The following is a 21,115-nucleotide window of genomic DNA, read 5'->3' on the forward strand; positions in this document are numbered from 1 at the left end:
ACTGTATGTATTCCACATTAATGTACTGTAATTGGACCTGCAAGTTCTATCTCAGTAATCATGCTTACGTAGTGATAACCTAATCTTATGCATAGGTTTTTAAGAAAGAAGTTCTAACACAAGGGTCTAGGCATAACGAATGTCTCTTGCAGGCTAGCAAACGCATATATCGCTGTGCTGTTAAGGAACTCATTAACATTTCCAAGTTGTGTAATAGCAAGACACAGCAGGACCACTTCCATGAGTAACAGAAAGGTATAGCTGCTAACGTACACTGTGAAACCACAGGGCAAAATGCACAGTACAATACAAAGTTTTCTCATTTCTAATTAAAAGCTTTCAACTCGGCACAGTTGCTAGACACATAAAATAGCTCAGGTAGTACATTTCCTGAAGGCCTCAGCTTTTCCTCCCACCGTTACTAAATAATTCAGCACTGCAGGCTTTCCCAGCCATCATAACTGTACCTTTACAAACATATGAATATGGTTGTGTGTGCTTCTGGCTATAAAGTCAGTTCCACGCGTTTTATGCTCGGCTGCATTTTAAACTCATAAGTCATGACTCTTCATCGCATGAATTTGCCGATGTGTGTCTAAACATCAAAGATTGCGACTCCCTGAGGCTCAGTCAATGTCTAGTGGCAGTCACTTAGGTTTACCAAGTCCTACTTAGGTTTCAAAATATGGAGGTATACAATGGAGCGAGAGCAGGTCACAGCCAAAACAAAAAGTTATTCAGAGAAGTCTATTAAAATTACCCAATCTTATAAAACAAATCTGGCATTTTGCATTCGTTGTTGAATTATAACTATTTGTTAACCCTTTCAGTGCCAACATCTGTGAGATGTTCAATATATCCACTAAAGATGCCAGCATCGTTCACATTTGTTATAATTAAAAAAAAAAATTATTTGAATTTATATATTTCCTAGATAAGAAACATTACATGTATTTATAAAAAATAAAAAAAAGTTAGGGTGGCAATTTTCACATAGATTTTGACAAATTCACCTGGCACTCAAAGGGTTAATGTCCCTTGCCTTCATTTCATTTTTTAATGAATGCTTACAAAGCAGATTAACTAAATTATATATATATATACACACACACACACACACACACACACAGACAGACATACACATTATATAAATAAATATATATATATTTACTTGTACCAATATATTTAGACTTGATCTGGCAGAGGGAGATATATAGATATATATATATATATATATATATATATATATATATATATTTATATTTATTGACCATTGTGGGCACGTTCTAAAAATAAGTGACAATAATTGGAAAAGGGGAAGACTGTCATTTACATCAATGATGATATTACGGATACAAATAAAAGCATTCAATCTATTCCAATTGTACTTTATTCCATGCCAAGCAGAAAGTCAGCGTTCTAACAGTTGTACATTGAAAGGCTGTAAAAACCATAAATGAATCATTCTGACAGGTCCAAATAGAGTTAATGAATAAAAATAAGTAATATATATTGCAACAATTGTAGAACTGAAGTGAATGGTTATAAGTGTCTGCCATGATTAGCTGAAATATCATAAATCATGTCACGGCAGAAATTAAACAATTTTGTATTATTCCCTAAGTTCAGAAAGCATCTCAATTAGAAAATTAGAAATCTGGAATCTGACACACGAAACAGGCACGTGCACACTCAAAGAGATTAAGAGCCTGATTGATACCCCTTTCACACAGAAAATGAAATACCCGGGTGAAGCAGTTCCACCCGGGAATTTCATAAAATACACGGGTCCTTTTTCTGTGTGAAAGGGCACACCCGTGTCGTAAATCCCGTGTCTCCGACCTGGAAATTGACCAGGGTCGAGGACACGGGATTTATGACCCGTGTTGACCCTTTCACACAGAAGAATTACCCGTGTTATTCAGCAAATTACCAGGTAGAAATTTTCAACCAGGTAATTTTGTTCTTCTGTGTGAAGGGGGGTCAGGCTGCTCCCGGCAAATTGACACGGCATTTGAAATGCTGTGTATTTGCCGGGATTTTCAGACTTTTCTGTCTGAAAGGGGTATAAGAGTAAGATTCAATGTTGATGTTTGCCCAAAGTTTGTGCAGTGTATCTGCGTAATGTTGGGTCAATGCATAGACAGGTTGCAGAGCTGATAACTGGGGTAAGAGTATTTAAATGGTGAAGGAATGCAGTATTTATTTTATGTTATATTTACTTTAATATGTTGTGCCCTGAGGTAGAATTGCTTTTTTTAATGTGTAGACTATGCCAGTGGTTCCCAAACATAGCCCTTAAGACACCCCAAAAGGCCATTGTTTTAGGGATATCCCTGCTTGTGCACAAATGTTATAATCAAACTCGGGTATTAAGTAACTTGTGCCTAAATTGTGATATCCTTAAACAAGACTGTTGGGGTGCCTTGAGGACATTGTTGGAAGAACACCTACACACTTCTATGAATGCATTTTAAGGATATCTCCAAGCACAGAGACCTCCGATCATCCTGCCGGGACCGCCGTTCATCCTGTTGGGGGCAAGGCAAGCACCAAGGTAAGCTGCTGGGCTGCCCCCATGCACGTACGTGAGTTGAATGGATGCCGCAAACAGTCATCCATTCTCTTCCGCCCTGCCTCCGCTGCTGTCTGCAGAGTACAGCAGACAGCAGCAGAGGCTGTGTGTGGGGTGTGGTATATGGTCTCGACGTCGGGAACCCAACAGTCATTAGCCCGACATCGGGATCCCAACTGGCCGAACTCAGACAGCATGGCGAGCACAACATAGCCCCTTGCGGGCTCACTACCTATTCTATACTCCCTCTATGGCAGGCCTGGCCAACCTGTGGCTCTCCAGATGTTGTCAAACTACAAATCCCATCATGCCTTGCCACAGTTTTGCTATAAGGGAGTGTTAAAACTGTGGCAAGGCATGTTGGGATATGTAGTTTCACAACATCTGGAGAGCCACATGTTGGCCTGTCCTGCTCTATGGGGATCGTCGACCCCCACGAGAGAGAATAGCCGGTGGCCGTCGAGACACCGAGTGTCTGGGTTTCGACTGTCGGGATCCCGACGGTCAGGAAACTGTCCGGCACCCCGTGTGTGCCCACCACATAACCTCCATGTTGACCGCAGGACGCCGCAGTACGGAGGTTGGGCTTACCCCATTGCTGTAAACGGGAGCCAGGTCGGATGACCCGGCATACTCTTTTACACTGCCCTTTACACAGGTCCTGCCCGTGTTCTACCCTGGTCAGGACCTGGGTGGGTATAAGTCCTGTGTAAAGGGAATATGGGATAACCCCTTTTACACCTGGGTTTTTGAGACGGTGTAAAAGGGGTATATTTTTAATTGCTCCTGGTCCACCAACCCAGGGCACCCCTGTAATTATCCCACGGCAGCCCAGGATGCCATGCAATACAGTTTGGGAACCACTGACTTATGTGGTAATATTTAGAAAGTGCTGCATATCTCCTTATTCCCCTACAGAGGTAAAGTCAGTCTATACAACGCTGACCTCTGGAGTGTGTAATGGCTGCTGCAAAAACGCACTGTAAAGCTGGGTACACATATGTACAATCGTCGGGCCGTTCTTCCGATCTGCGGACGAACGGCCGTTCGATTGTATATATGTGTACGCTGTCCCGATCCCTTCGTTGCGATCGATAAACGGCCAAAAACGCTCTTGGCCGTCCACGGTCGGTCGGTCGCAGGTTCTTTGCTGCTTAATATTCTTCCGACAGGACGGCTCCATATCGAAAGAAAAGTGACATGTGTACGCACGTTCGATCGATATGCAGCCCGTTCCTGCGATCATTCCTCCCAAAAGCAGCACGCCCATGTGGGTGTTGACTAGCTGCGTCATCCCTCCATCAGCGCAGCATGTAAACAACAGGAAGTCTTCTCCCCCGTACTTTCCGCGCCATGCTGTTAAAGAATATTCGTTGCGTGTGCATTCCTTTTGAAATAAATAATCGTTGTGTGTGCATTCCTGACAGATATAGTTATAGAAGATAGATAGATAGATAGATATGTGATGTTCATTGTTCTGCATAAACACTTAACATTTATTAAGAAATACTGACAAAAAATACTGTGAACACTTTGTTTATTTGGGTGGTCGGACCTGAACAGAGTATATCACATACAGGTGCTTGCATTAAGGTGTAGCAGGAACGCCCACCCACCCAAAAAACATAAAAACACATTTGAACATGGTGGTGTATGTAGTGGAAAGCGGTCCCACGGCAGCAACGCATCACATGGGAACATCCCGGCCTGCTCACATGTGATGCGTTGCTGCCGTGGGACTGCTTGCCATGACATAAGTGCCACGTGTGAAGGTTTAGCAGGAACGCCCACCCACCCAAAAAACATAAAAACACATTTGAACATGGTGGTGTATGTAGTGGAAAGCGGTCCCACGGCAGCAACGCATCACATGGGAACATCCCGGCCTGCTCACATGTGATGCGTTGCTGCCGTGGGACTGCTTGCCATGACATAAGTGCCACGTGTGAAGGTTTAGCAGGAAAGCCCACCCACCCAAAAAACATAAAAACACATTTGAACATGGTGGTGTATGTAGTGGAAAGCGGTCCCACGGCAGCAACGCATCACATGGGAACATCCCGGCCTGCTCACATGTGATGCGTTGCTGCCGTGGGACTGCTTGCCATGACATAAGTGCCACGTGTGAAGGTTTAGCAGGAAAGCCCACCCTTTCTCATGATTAAAAAGGCCCAAATGCACCGATAGACGAACGAACGTACGTACGTATATCCAGTACAGCTAGCAATGATCTGAATAGTCACGGCTCTATTCACTGTACTACACGAACGATTCTTTGTTCCGTGATCACGCCTCGTTTTGGTATGCTCTTTTAAATCCAGCCCATTATGATAATGTTGTGTACATTTTTATCGTGCGAATAGCCAGAACGGGAGAGTGTGTACGGTGGTACAATCTTTTTCTTGCGATTGTTTGGACGGGAGTACATCGGACGTCGCAAGTAAAATTGTACATATGTGTACGCGCAGATCGGTCGTATGTTTCGGACGGCCGAACGTGTATTCGGTCGATCGAACGGTCGCAAGAAAAATTAAATTGTACATATGTGTACCCAGCTTAAGTTTTCAAAGTTTTACCATCACTTTTGTAACAGGAAATTGAAACAAGCTTTGCAATGTGCATATTTTCATTATTTATTTAAAAAAAAAACATACTGCAACAGCAGCCATTTCGCAGAACACTTTCAAACCAGGATTATTCTCACTAAGGTTGACCAATGGTATTGCTGAGTACCCAAGATGCCTTTTATTCCATAGATAACTTATTTTACCATTCATCTCCTAACAAAATAAAGACTACAGTAAATGGCGAAAACAAACCATTAAAATCTTGCAAGTTTCCTCCGGTTTCATTGTTATTTCAAACCACGAGATTCATTACAACTAGAGGCGCTTCTGCAGCAAGCCTACTGAATTAACATGAAGAGCTGATTTCTAGAACGTGTCTTGCAGAATATTAAGCAGCCTGTCTGGTAGTCTTGTGAAGCTTCTCCTTGATAGATCCTGATTAGCAGTTAATTTGTACTTCTGTAGACTATATAATACACACCAATGTACACAGCTTGCAAGCATTTGTTAGAGGTTACCATGGCAAAACTTCAAACTAGGTTTATTGCAAACCCATTGTATATATATATATATATATATATATATATATATATATATATATATATATATATATATATATATATATATATATATATATATATATATAAATAAAAGGGGGCACAACATAATGCTGCTTTCACATTGCAAAATGAAGGTTTGCACCGGGACTTTAAAAACTGGGCCAGGCCACGGTGCAAAAGTTAACTTTAGGATGTTCAATAATGCTGGTTCGCTGGCATCATCCGGGGAGTAGTCGCATCATCCAGGGGCATAGCGGGGAGTAGGCGCATCATCCAGGAGCATGGCGGGTAGTCGGCGTATCATCCAGGGGCATGGGAGACCGTGCCTAGAGCTGGCGCTGCTCCAAGCTCTGCCGCCTCCATAGTGTGAACGGGAAACTGTTTGGTTGACCCGTTTAACCCGCAATGAACCAGTAAGAACCCTTTTTATTACTGGTTTGCATTGCCATGTTGCAACCCATTTAAGGGACACGGTAACCCCTTTGACATCACACTAATTACCGAGTCAAAATGACTTGTACCCGGTAATTAATTGCGATGTGAAAGGGGTATAACTAGCATATTGGACAGATCCAGTATGACAAATACTCTCTTTTTGCACAATATCAATACTGTGAGTGTGGCTTCCCAATATCATTGTTTATATGGCTTCAAACCTTTGGAATCATGATCCATCTTCCTACATACCAGATCTAATGTCTGTGACACTTCAAAAAAATGGGCATTTTCTTTTTTTCTTTTACTTGGAATTCATGAAGCGATGCATTGGGAATATGTAAATGTATTTTTTTTTTTATTATTTTTTTAATTCCAGACACTACAACTATCATGCCTCAAACTACTAATGTTGAAATGGTGCCCAAAAAATATTTGAAACAGGGTTGCAAGGCAGCTACAGTAATGAAAGCAGGAACAGACAATTTGTATATAATTTTTGTGCATTTATGACACCACTTTGAGTTCACATATACCCTTCATTAAGTCACAGACGATATTGAAAATAATACAGAAAACTGTATGATCAAACTTGTTGTTCATGCAATAAAAATCACATTTAAAACCCCCAAAAAACCTTATTTACAGTTTCTTATATCTCGCAGCATATTTCGTTGTGCATTACAATTGGAAACAGTGATTAAAACAAACTGGGTAGATACAAACTGACATGGAGGTAGGAGCGATCAAAATAATCTAAATAAAAAACTAATAATACATCTCTCTCTACACACACACACACTTCTCAATAGACTAGACAAAAGTATTCAGATATCGGACCATTACACCAACAGGGACTGTAATGACTTTGTAATCACATACATAAATTTAATACGGAGTAGGTCCCCCTCTTGCAGTTATAACAGCTTCAAGACTCCTTAGAAGGCTTTCCACAAGATTTTGCAGTGTTTTTATGGGAATTTGTGTCCATTCATTCTGTAAAGCACTTATGAGGTCAGGCACTGATGTTGGATCAGAAGGCCTGGCTTGCAATCTTTGTTCGAAATCATCCCAAAGGTGCTCAATGGAATGGAGTTCTCTGTGCAGGCATAGCAAGTTCTTCAACAAAGAACTCAAACCAGGTCTATAGAGTCCTTGCTTTGTGCACTGAGGCACAGTCATGTTGGAAATAGAAAAGGTTTTCCTAAAACAGTTCCCCCAAAGTTAGAAGTATAGTATCAATCAAAACAGCTTATTGCTAAAGCATTAACTGCTCGAGTGGTGGGTTTTCCAGGGGCAAATTTGTCCTGCCAAAGAAATACTCACCACTCAAGCTGCGTTGCAGCTGCTGCCCTCTGGGGAAGCAGGAATTGCTGTGTCTGGCTTTGGTTTTTTTCATAAGCTCAGGCCGCTGGGGTGGAGAGTGACTGAAAACTTCTGGAGCGGGGCCCGACATCAACAGAGGGCAACTGCAGGGATCTGGTGGATCTGCACAGCTGGAGGCACCATTGGCATGCACCTACATTTTGTGGCATATCATTGCAGCGCAGCCCAGCCCGGAAATTTCAGGGCATACCACCGAAGAGGTTAAGATTGCCTTGCACTAGAGCCCCATACCATTATCCCTCATCCACTAAGTTTCACAGTTGGCATAACGCAGTCAGGCAGGTAATGTTCTCCTGGCATCCACCAAACCCAAATTTGCCCATCTGCCTGCAAACAGAAGCATATTTCATCACTCCACAAAACATTTTTGCACTGCTTCAGAGTCCAGTGTCTGTGTGCTTTACACCACACCATCCGACGCATGGTGTTTGACATGGTGATGTGAGGCTTGCATGCAGCTAGCAGTGAAATTTCAGCTATGGAAACGCAGAGCGTACCATGGACCTTAGCAGTCGTTGATTCTGCTCTTATTTAATGTGGTATTTTGCTGCTGTTCCTAACGGATTCAACTTAATATCAATTACAGTTAACCGCGGAATATCAGTCAGGAATGAAATATCAAGAACTGGCATATAGCACAGGTATACCGTACAATGATATAAGTGAATGAGCACTATGACAATGGGTCGGATACACAGACACACACTTTTGGAACTTTGGATTTAGATTATTAATGTTTAGACTGTAAAAGAATGTGGATAGCACAAGTAAACACATTTTCTGTTCTTCTACATATGGTAAATGGGTGTTGGTAGTGGAGCGTAAGCTGAAATTAATGTAATGTAGACATGGCAGGGATAACCAACTTTAACATGCAGAGTAACCACCTTATTTACAACCTGAGCAGCTTACACTTTCTCCCCTTACAGAACAATAAATTCAGATATTGCAGACAACACAAAAAATCGCCTTAATAATCAGCATATTTACTGCACACGGCAAATATGTTTTCCTAAGTCCATACTAAGCTAAGGTAATTAAATAGATCAATGAGATAGCTGTATGTTTTCCCCAGGCTTTTAGATGGAAGCTGTAAATAAACTTCTCACCAGCATAAAAACAGGATAGCTGGAATGCACAGAGCGTGGGGTCACACAGAATACTAAATAATGGAATAAATACAGTATTTAAACATATACCTCTTAAAAGAAAGCGCTCCATCCAATCTTACCCAAAAGCACTTAATATATTTGCCAAATAGTCCAAAAAAACAACTAAGCTCCATCTAATAAGCTGCTGAAGGTTTATGCAAAAAAAAAAAAAATCGTACCCGGGATATAGTACTGTGGAGCCATGACATAGGACGAATTTGATGAACACAATATTTCTATTTCCCCCAATCCTGATGGATCGGGGTGAGAAATCTGTCCAAATTGGATGAGTTTCACATCCAATCCGATGCGCAGTACCTTGCAAGCAGGTTCGTCCTCAGTCTCTGAACCCCTGTGCGGAGGCTGGGAATGGTGTCACATTCGATACATTGCATGTGAAAGGACTACATGCGATGTATCATATGCGATCCTGCAGCCTGGGAAGGTCAGATGGCCATACACTGAATGAGATACAGTAGTGTACGGGCAGCTTAAGCAACTTGTGATGAGAAAATAGCTGCTGGTATTTTACAACAATTGACAGCTGTATCACCAGGAGAACATTAGAATACATTTTTAGGAAAGTAGCAACAAACCCTTCCCACAGTGCCTCAATTACAGATATTAATGCCTATACAAAAGAATAAAGAAATGCCTTCCTTGCCAGATCCTTTGTAAGAATGTATTTGAATGTCAATACGGATTACAATTTATGAGTTAGCACACACTCCCTGGAGAAATAGACACATCCAAATATCTAATTAAGGTAATTTAAGTGCAGTAAAGCAGTCGGAATAAAAATAAGCTAACAAACACATGCAATAAAGGAATACATGGAATGAAGGAAACAAGAACGTAGACTTCCGCAAAATTTCTGCTTCCCTCTCTTAACCAAAATAATGCAGGGTACACACCAGAACGACAAGGGACCAATCCCATCAATCTAGATCCAATTCCAACCGATTGGATGTAAATTGGGCCCTTTTTTAATCTGTTCTGATCCAATCCGCCACCCCGCGGGTCGGTCGGTCGTTATTCAGATCCTACCTGCAGCAGGTAGGATCTGAAAATGACCATTCACCCGGGTGCAGGTCGCGATTGGATCGGAACCCGATCGCATGCACATCGTAAGTGGGTCGTGTGCTCCGCAAGATCATGAGCGGGTCGTACGGTCGACTGACGACCCGCTCACAATGTGCATCGTCTAGGTGTGTACCCCGCATAACTTATCCAAAATCTTATGTCATTATGATTTTATCGGCAACCACAAAAGGCAGGATGTTCGACAATAAGCTTATTGTGTTCGTCGTATATTATTTTTTTTTATACAGCTAGTAAAAAGAAATACTTCAATGACAATCATTCTGACTATGCACATTGTGTTGTGGACACAGCTACTTGAACGACAAATATTTAAACTTCGTGTGTGTGTGTGTGTATAAGCCAATTGATTTCCATTAATTTGTGGTACAATGGTACCAACATTTATACACTATAAACTAAGCGTTTATACAGCCGCAACATGACAGTCACTCGTCCTGCCATCGGTAGCTCCCCCATCGGCAAGTTGTGTATGCACTTGTAGCTGCCGTGCCACCCTTCCCCCATACCCGCCGATATCGGTGTAGATGGGGATCAGCTAGTGTGTAGGGGGCTTTAAGCACGAGAGGCCAGTTCTGATTTAAATATAAAATAGATTGAGGCATCTAATCAGATTGCTCACAGATCTGATCACAATGCAATGATACAATAATGTAAGTCGCCAGTATAGCTCTATGGAAAGACTGACTGCCAACTTCCCTGTTTGAAATCCTTTATGGATTTCAATAGTTTCAAGAATGTCAGGTTATGTGAATTTTTATACAAGTCAATCTTTTAGAGGCTTGATTGTATTATGACCAGTGGGTGACATATCTATATATATCTATATAGATATCTAGATATATATCTATATATATATATATATATATATAACAACTCCAAGTCAGATATATATCTATATATATATATATATATATATATATATATAACAACTCCAAGTCTGCCGGCACTCAATGTGAATTTGCAGGTACAGCGGGCCCCGGTGCCCAATAGTAAAGTAATACAATATCCAAAATCAATGGCACTCCGGAGGCAGGTATAAACAAAAGAAAAGCGTGTATTTGCTGTAGTGTATCCTGATGAAGGGGATCAAACCCCGAAAGCTTGTTTCCTAAATACACGCTTTTCTTTTGTTTATACCTGCCTCCGGAGTGCCATTGATTTTGGATATTATATAGATATATATCTATATCGAGATATATAGATATAGATAGTGCAAGAGGTTAACAATGGAGCTGGGTATCAGGCACACTTCAGCACATTACTTTCAATTCTCAATGGTAATATATGGGCAAGGATCACACGGTTTATGAATCACTTCAGCCAGCGAGCTTAAGAAAAGCAACTTCATTTTAGCGGTTATGGTCCCCAAGGAGGCTGCAGCTGCCATTTTGATGAACAGCAAAAAAAAAAAAGGGCAAATCATCTCTAACAAGCATTCTGCATACAACAATCAATCAGATTTCAATGCAACGGAACAAAAAGTGGACAGAATACAAGTTCAAGGCGGAATGGTATAAATTACACAAATACATGAAAAATGTTTTTCAGTTTCACGATTCATAAATACGTATAAACACAGAATTACCAAATTTTACCTACTGTATGGCTATGCATTGGAAAACATTACAAAAGAGGTGGGGATTTTCATCAATGTTCTAAATGGCATAACATGAAACAGGAGGGATTCTTTTAGCCTATAGTTACAAAGCCAAAAGTGACCATGTCAACAAGAGCAGAACGCTGCTGGGATCCTGACCGTTCTAAAGGTGCCCATACATGGTGCGTTTTGCAGGTGCGATGCTCACTCCCGTGCACATCCCATCTCACAGTTGAATAAGTATGTGCTGCACATACTTTTGAACTAGCTTCGGATCGCATTGCATGCGATGAGTCCAAAACACATCCAATTATTGTACAGTGTATCGGCACCTTAATGTTACATTATTTATTAACAGTTTCTTATATAGTGCACACATATTCTGCAGCGCTTTACAGAGAATATTTGAACATTCACATTAGTCCCTGCCCCAGTGGAGCTTACAATCTATATTCCCTACAACACATACACGTACAATCTATGTTCCCTGCAACACATACACGTACACAGACATTCTAGGGTTAATTTGTCGGGAGCTAATTAGCCTACCAGTATGTTTTTGGAATGTGGGAGGAAACCCATGCAAGTAGGAGAATATACAAATATATATAACCACCACCACCTTAAAATTCAGATGGACATAGACATATCTGGTAAAAAAGTTGAACAATTTATTTTAGAATAATATTTGTTCCATATGCAGTCACAGTCTTCTTAATCATAATAGGGTTATTGTGATTAAGAAGACTGTGACTGCATATGGAACAAATATTATTCTATAATAAATTGTACAACTTTTTTACCAGATATGTCTATGTCCATCTGAATTTTAAGGTGGTGGTGGTGAATCAATAGGAGGCGCACGCTATATCTTTTCTATCCATACATTCTTTCTCCTCCACTAACAGGGGGGACTTATAGAGGTGCTGCCGATATTTACACAGCGCAGTGAAAGGGATATATATATATATATATATATATATATATATATATATATATATATATATATATATATATATAGTGTTCATTCTAGCACCCGCTATATTTGAAAAGCCATTCAGTTCCTCTTCCCTGCCTGGGGTGTCGCTGTCTGCTGTAGAGGTTCTAGCACAGTGTGGTCGGTATATCAGCACTGATATGCAAACCAGACCTGTGCTAGAAACACCACAGCAGACAGCGACACCCCAGGCAGGGAAGATGAACTGCATGGGTTTTCAAATATAGCGGGTGCTAGAATGAACAATATATATATATATATATATATATATATATAGATAGATAGATAGATAGAGAGAGAGAGAGAGAGAGAGAGAGAGAGAGAGAGAGAGAGAGAGAGAGAGAGAGAGAGAGAGAGAGAGAGAGAGCAGGGGTTTGGCACTCCTTGTGACAAAAATGCAGCTACGCCGGTGCCAGCACAAAACGGATATAGAAGACTTGCGGTGGGGCACTCGTGGCAATTGTAGAGGACACACATACATACATACACACACACACACACACACACACACACACACACATATATATATAAAATAAAAATTAGACATTAATTCATGCCCTATGTTAATTCATTTCATGGAATTCTATTCAGCATCCTTATATGACATTTCCATAGTAAGTCAGCAGTCCAGCTCTAGATTCTCAATAATTATTAGGTTGGTATAAAGCAAATAAACCTTATACCAGATATTTTCAGGATGCTGGGTTTTTTTTTTTACATGCAAATGATTAAATACATTCTCCAGCATAAGTGCGCACGCGCACACACATGCATAAATAGACATGTACACACACACTTTGCAATTTTCAAAAGGTTAGTTCAAATAATTGCTTTCCATAAACAGATGCTCGAGGGACATTACACTCCAGTCATCAGCAATGGTTACAGCTTTATGACGCATGCACTGTGACCCATCTGATTTGGGTGGCGAGCTGCGATGAGTGACTATAAAGAGAGAGGCAGTGCCTTCCCCTAAAACAATATGCCTGTCGTAACAAAGCATGGAGTAACAAAAAAAAGGTAGAAGCAGCTTTTCAGCTCCAGTGCCCTAATGTCACCATTTGTCACGCAGCTTTCCCTTACAGCTTCCAGAACTGGGGTTAACTCTCTCACTCCCCTCCCCTGCTGTATGCACAAGCTACTCTCTGGAATTGTTGGAGATTTCAAATGTGCCTGGCCTGACAATGGTGCTGCTGCGCATTGTTATGCAACTCACTGTCTGGGAGGGCAGCTTGTAGCCACTTTATTCTGCAAGTGCCAGGTGCGTGTTTAGTCAATGTCACGGCACGCTAATGCAACCTAGAGCACGGCCACTATCCTCTGCTGGGGTTTAGTTGCACAGTTCTATCATGTCCAGGATGATGTCTTGGAACTACCTGCCAATGATGCCTGCTTAGGTGTGAAGTGTGCCTGGCAATGGGAACTGCTACTTAGATTATGCAAGTCTCCGGAACATCCAGCAATGGAGCTCAGTGGCAAGTACTACTGGATCTAAAATCATGTTACCAGGAAGATACACTCGAGGAATGGGCGACTTACAATCTCATAAGGAAAAATCAGGAAACAGAGTTCTATTAGGTCAATGAAAATCCTGTAACAGCAAGAGCTGCCTTCTGAATGGAGAAGAAAAAAAACATCACAACTTGGATTTAAACAGAGTACAAGCCTCCTGGAAAGCTGTTCTCACGCTGTGGTTCAATATTAAGTGGATCATCTTTTTTTGCAGTCGCCAGGATTCATTGGATTAATAACAGACTGAGCATCCGTGAATTTTGTTACTCCTCGCCATTCATTATTGAGGGGGAAAAGGCGAGGGTTAGTACATGTACTGTACACATGTGTGCTACAGCTCTGCTGGAAGATAAAAGCTTGGCTTTCCATTGTGTTGAGGACACAGAAGCATGCCTGATGCCACTGTACTCCTGATGCAGAATAGGGTAAGAAGCAATTCTTATTCATAATCCAAACCACATTTTAAATGCATGCATGCTGAAAATAAAAAGGAATCCAACTATTTGGCAGTGCAAAGGAGAAAACACACACACACACACACACACACTCCGTCACCTATTCAGTATACTGAACTACAGTACCCTCAGCAATGGAGACGGAACTGTACACACAGCTTACACCTGCCACTAGGAATCTTTATTATTGCTAGCCAGTTTTAATTATTCATCACAAAAGGTACAATGGACACTGGGAGATGAAATTGGTCATGGACGCGACACACAGAAATAACATATTGCCTTGGTTAATTATAATCAGATAGGATGTTTTAGTTAATCCACCGAAGAGGCTGTATAAAATGGAGATTTCTAACAGAACAATGGCTACATATGGTGCCTGTGATCATCAGGGTTGCTACATGGATGCTGTCAGAAGATTGCCACACAAAAGTACAGATGCATTCAATGAATGTGGCTGATGGTATTTTAACACTGTAAAAATCAATTTTCTGCTTAATAGACCAATTTAAATGTGTTCTAGAAATCCATCAGCAAAAAAAGAAAAAAAGCTTTCACTTGTAGAGATGCATTTGTATGATGTGGCTGTAACGTATTTCTATAAAGGACATGGGAGTACGGAAAATTTAACCCCTTTTTGTCTTTCACTTAGAGCCAACCAAATCCGCATTTTAATTGTAGAAACAAAATAATGGTAATTGGATAAAACATTGGTACCGTACTGAAAGGACGTGGCACAGCAAGTGATTATAAATAATAGCAGTCTCCCTTCAGGAAGGGGCCCACCCACCCCCGACATAACAAAGCAATGCTCTCCCGAACTGAAGGGGGTTAAATGGCAATTCAATTGCAAGTGTACAAATGGATTATAGAGCACTCAATCTATCAGTATGTCAATAGCCATGTTCAGTACAATGGATACGAAGATACATTAAAGACAAATACACAATGGTTGGCTGGTTGCAAGCATCTAGTTTAAACAGGAGCACTTCCTCATTTTTTAATAACATGCTATATGCCTAATACTGACCTGCAATGCCCCTATTAATCATTGCCATATGGGCTTCTAGGTTCCCAACATCAATTCAGCCTGGCTACACAATTATACTAGCCAGACAGGGATATGTTCTTCTATGATGGGAGAGTTGTATGGTTTCGTTTATGTGCTTTTGTGATGACAAACAGCTCATACTTCTGAGTATGGCTCTGTCATTTCTACCTCATTTATCTTGCACTTGAAACTTCCGGACACGCCAGTATTTCTGCTAAATAGAGTGCTGTGAAGCATTATACAAAGTAACACTTTATTTTCCTCCTTGTGACCCATTTCTTCTAGATAGTCTTCGGAGGATTGCTGAAGACATTTCTGAGAAACATGGTCACGTCTGCTCTAACAGCAGCAGCAGCGGAAGTGAAGAAACAAGAGGAGAAAGAGGAGAAAGAGGAATCCATTTTAGCCATGCTGGGAATTATAGGGACTGTGTTGAACCTTTTTGTCATCGTGTTTGTGTACATCTATACCACCCTCTGATGGTCTTGCTCTACGCTGGCTGATTAACAATTGAGGGTGAAACCTCAGTAATTATATAACAAATGGCAGGGGATACGAAGATACGTCAAGGAGGCTCCTCAGACCATCCAATACATTCCAGTGCTAAGTGCCTAGTTGGACCATGGGCAATGGAGCGCATTTGCCAATGTAGATAGGAGTATGAGACAAAAGGTGAGCAGGAATCACTCACGTGCAGAGATGCAACTGCGCATCAATTTTAATAAAGCCCTGGAGTGCTGTGTTACTGCCATAATATCCGAGATACAGGAAATAATATTTCTACAGTCGTGTCCATCTTATGGCATCTCACTCACTCACCATGAGTAGAAAAACACCCTACAAACTCTTCTTAAATCCCATAGAAGACTTTACTACTATACGCTTCCATACAGGTACATAAACGGATGGATTATAACACATTTCAATACATTTTCTCCCAAAAATATATATTTTTAAAGCACCTTATTAAAAATGTAACCTAAAAAAACAACAAAAAACAACAACTCTGCTTTAACAATTACTGTGATTTACAAGGCATACAATAAAAAAATGTTTTAATCAAGTCATCCATGCTTGGACAAAGGATTGTAAGGTATGGATGGGAAATGTCTAAGCCAGGGCTGGAACCTTGAGATCTACCAACGATCCACATTTTCCAAATCACCTAGCTGGTGCACAGCTGTCGTTATTACTAACGGTCACATTTTCAAACATGCTGCATTCATTCTTACTATAGATCCACAGGTTGCTTAATACATGAACTGTTGGTAGATCTTGAGGGCAGGTTGGGCCATCCCTGATTTAAGCCATTAAGAGCTTGGTTACATTATTAGGGTACACTGAGAATTATGTAAGATACTTGTAATGTGAAAATTGTGGCAATGTGGGGATTGCTAGTGACAATGTGGTTTAAGATATAACTGTGGGGCAAAAAGAAACCATAACAAGCTATAAAAGAAAGCATAAGAGAAGGAAAATACAAAGAGCACTGCTTTCTGTATATTTGGAAATTTTGCTTAATGACTATCAAGCCCCTTTGTCCATATATCAAATCAGCACTCTGCAGGTGTCACGTGTAGTTCTAACACTTGAGGAAATGCAGTCATACATATTACAGTTAGGTACAACAGAGCACCAATGTCACCTGGCTCATGTGGTTTGTACGAATAATCTTATCATACATTTAAAGAGCATATGTTTAACAAACAGAATAAGCCTTGAGGTTTGTTCTGTCTGTGCTACAATGTCCGCACAGCTAATGCTGGCCACATATCAGACCAACTTCCCTCCAACCATCCAACTAGTTGGTTGGATGGAATAAAAACCTGGTACTGAATAGGAGCAAATGTCATTTGTAGTTAAGTCATTTGTTCCCAAATCGGAAAATGGACCACAACTGTCACTCAGACAATGTACTGTAGTAGGACCTATTTGATTTAAACAATTTCACTGAATGTTTCTGTCCATTCTCCTGAGATTGTGAGCAAATTGCTTTTTGGCATTTGCCCCCATATAGTTCCAGATTTTCAGTTCAACCAACAAACTAGTTGGATGGTTGGAGGAAAGTTGGTCTGATGTGTGGCCAGCATTAGTCTGCTGCTCTGTACACCCTCTTGTCATTTATGGGTGTATTGTATAGACCGTATTTACACACGTGACTACAGTGTCTTAATTCAAACTTGTTTTAATTTCTTATCAGCAAAGATGGTGCTTTATATTTACCACCTGCAGGGGACACATACGCTTTAGTGACATTGGTAAAGGTGTTTTTCCAGGTGTGTAGTAAAGTCTCCGTCCTTACTTTGGTTTAGTTATTTAAAGTTAGTATATAGCAAATTCCATACACACAAAAAAAAAAGCCATGAATATAAATATTAATATATGACTCTGGTTAATGCATAGCAGCTGGTTGGTGAAGTATGAGGGCGTGACCGTTAATGTGCATTGTTGTTGACCAATTTTTCTAAAGTATTCTCCACACTGGTTAGATAAATGCATAAACTGTACTGACTCATACATATTTATTTACAGTTTCATGGCAACTGCTGTAATAGAGGCAAAGCAAACACACTGTCGTTGCCAAAATGGTAAAAAATAAAAAAATTATTTTCTTTTAAACAGACAATTGTATATGGTCTTGGACAGAGGTATTTTTATGAAGCATCAGACAAAAAACATTGTACCACAGACAGCATGACATCTGTTGGCACACAATGCCGAAAAATCAATAGTGTTACTTAAGTAAAAAGCCAGATATCAAAACGTAAGTGCCCAAAGGGAAAAAAAACGTGCGCAGTAACTGAAGCTCAACATTCTTAATCTTTTACAAAATCAGGAGGTAATAATCTACCTATACCCCCCTCAGGGTTAATTGTTCTCAACAAAGTGATATGCTATGCTGACATGTCTATTTATCATTTTGACTTTTATAACCAAATACGAAATTTTGAAATTTCATTTTTCTTACCAAATTATACAGTGTAATCTTTAAAATGAACACGAAGTGCCCACATGCTCACGTTGCATAAAGCAATAATGTTTTAAATCTAGATAGAAGTGTTAACATGGCTTATTGATCTAGCCAACTGATGGGAACAGACGCTTACATACAAATTAGCATTTCTGAATAAATCAAAGTACAAAGCCGCTGTGACACATATAACCTGTCAGAACACATACATGAATTATTAGTATGTCATTTTATATAATAATAAAAAACCCACGAGAATAGTAAAATGCATCTATTGGACAATATATACAAAGTAGCCAACCACATGCTCTATCAGGGATGTGCTAGAAAGAAGAACTGATTAAAAGTTTATTAGTTGTGGGACGTTTTACCATGATCTTTTAGTGTCATGTGCAGGAACAACCCATAACCAGCAATGGATAGAACACAAAGACGTCAAACAATTTAAGCTGCTCGGCTATGTCATACAGACATAGAAATATGCGTGTTAGATCCAAAAGACACCACCACCCCTGGCATAGAACTACATGAATACATGCTAGAGTTGTTAGTGAGCTCCATAGCAATAAGTAGGTTTGTGCCCCACTGGGGTGAGAAAATTTGGAAGAGGAAATTGACCACTCTGTTTATTGGTGATGTCAAGATATTCACCACAATAGGCTTAAACACCTTTCACATTGAAATGGTCGCTTCTGGCTTCCCATTCTGGGCACAGAACTTATTGACAATGCTTACTCTTCATATGCCACAAATAGCAGTAACCATATCACATGTGCCAAAAAATGTAGATATAAGCCAGAGAACAGTGAAAACACACCAACACTACAAAGAACACAATATCTATGACTACATGACATCAAGATTCATTTGAACGCAGGAAGTGTAACAATTTTGCCTATTGTTGCAGCAGCCAGATTTGTCTCTGGGAATAAGGCATGGAAAGGGTCTGTTTTATATCAGCGCAATAGGCAACATTATAAAGTCATTTCCTGGGAGAGCCCGCCGCTGGACAGGTGCGTATTGCGTTCACATGGCTAGGAGCTTTATGAACAGCACTTACATACTGTTTCAACTTGATCACATAGTTAGAACATTAAGCACCTATCTTCCATTCAATATTAATTATTAGTCAATTCACCATGAACAAAAAAATGCCAAGTATGTATAAAGGATCATACTTCCTATCGTCTGCAAAGCAATCATTGTCGCCTGCCCATTGGAAACTCTTTAAAAGTAAACACATTTTAATATTCAAAACACCCAAACCGCTAGTAAAATCAAGATTTGTTTAGGACAGCAGACTTTAAATACAGAATCCTCTACATGCACATAATCAATTATTTGTCAAATCTCAAAAGATATATTATAATGTCAGAAAAAGTGCAGTAAATAAATAAAAAACAAAACTAAAGGACTAACTGAACACATCTTTGCTATAAAAGTAACTCAGTCTTTGGATGAAATGGATTTCCCATAGGTCTTTGTGTACAGAATAAAATAAGAATTGGCAAAAGAACTGTAATACAACATAGCTTCTACTATTTTCACGAAAGATTCTTTACCATAATACATTTAGTCTTGCACTGGTACACAGCAAACCATAAGGCAATTACATTTTACTTCACCAATCAGGGCTTACTTCTGACCAGTAGATGTGTCTTGAGCTTTGCAACCTAATGTTCAAAGTAATAAGGATGGTGCAAGTGGGTGAAATTTTGTATCCACTTCCTACAAGCCATGGTTCCATGAATACTGATAGGGTGCTGTCAACAGTGTCCATGAAAGTAGAAAAAGCTACTTCGCTTATTGCTACAATGATTTTGAAAAGATGATATTTTCCTTTAACAGATGGAAATGAGCGATGCCTAGGAATGCCGACAAAAAAATAAAAAATGTATTGTTTATGATCTTATTAATAAAATAATAATTTAAAGTCAACTCGGATTAGCGTTTCTGTTAACACTACTGTGAGGGATGGGAGCTTTATATAGCTGCACACTAGGTGCCCAAAAGAAATTTACATATAGCTCCGTTATTGGTAGACAATGACACTTGAATTCTTAGGAACTGTTCTATTTAATGGTTTCATTACGAATAGAATTTAAACAAACTGAGTTTTAGGGTCAGACTATTAAGAATCACTATTTATTGTGCAATTACGGTTACAGCTTAGTATTTGGATAGTGTCCAGGTTAAGCGTTTATTTGGATAGTGTCCACATGATCAAGACCCATGTGTCTGAAATAAAAGTAAAAGGAAGCAAAAATGCAATAAAGCAACAATATCTAATAATGTTGACATTACAACAGCTAATTGAAAATATTTATAGCAAGTTTTCATTAAATATTTTCTGTTTGTATTCAGCAGAAATATCCCTACATGAGGAATGCTGTTCCTTACAGCGTAACTGAACTGTTAATGATCCCCTAGAGCAGTGGATCCCAAACTGTATGCCGTGGCACCATGGGGTGCAGCGGAGCACTGGCAGGGGTGCACTGGGTTTGTGATCCAGGACCATTTCAATTATTTATTGTCAACGTAATAGGCAAAACCAGTGCTTGTGGCTTCCAGTCATAAAATATTTGGACAAACATATGCGAATCATGTATCTAACCCAGGCATGTCCAAACTATGGCCCTCGATAACTGAACCTAAGGATAACAAACACAATTTACTAAAAAATTATTCTAAAGTACTCAACAAAAAAACTTTGTTACTCTAGGGCGCCGTTAGTCAAAAAAGTTTGGGAACCAC

General features: G+C 40.0%; 1 protein-coding gene and 1 long non-coding RNA gene across 11 annotated transcripts in view; one reads left to right on the plus strand and one right to left on the minus strand.

Annotated features, from left to right (window-relative positions):
• The window catches only part of BIRC6 (baculoviral IAP repeat containing 6), a 262,531-nt gene that overhangs the window by 51,502 nt on the left and 189,914 nt on the right, over window positions 1-21,115 (minus strand). The gene's annotated exons all lie outside the window — the stretch shown is intronic.
• On the plus strand, window positions 13,345-20,299 carry LOC146063595 (uncharacterized). The gene is made up of 2 exons (XR_014471622.1): window positions 13,345-14,309; window positions 15,676-20,299. It is a non-coding gene; the product is annotated as an uncharacterized LOC146063595 (long non-coding RNA).

Source organism: Crinia signifera, chromosome 3, assembly GCF_055691185.1.
Source record: "Crinia signifera chromosome 3, ASM5569118v1, whole genome shotgun sequence".
In the NCBI taxonomy this organism is placed as follows: Eukaryota; Metazoa; Chordata; class Amphibia; order Anura; family Myobatrachidae; genus Crinia; species Crinia signifera.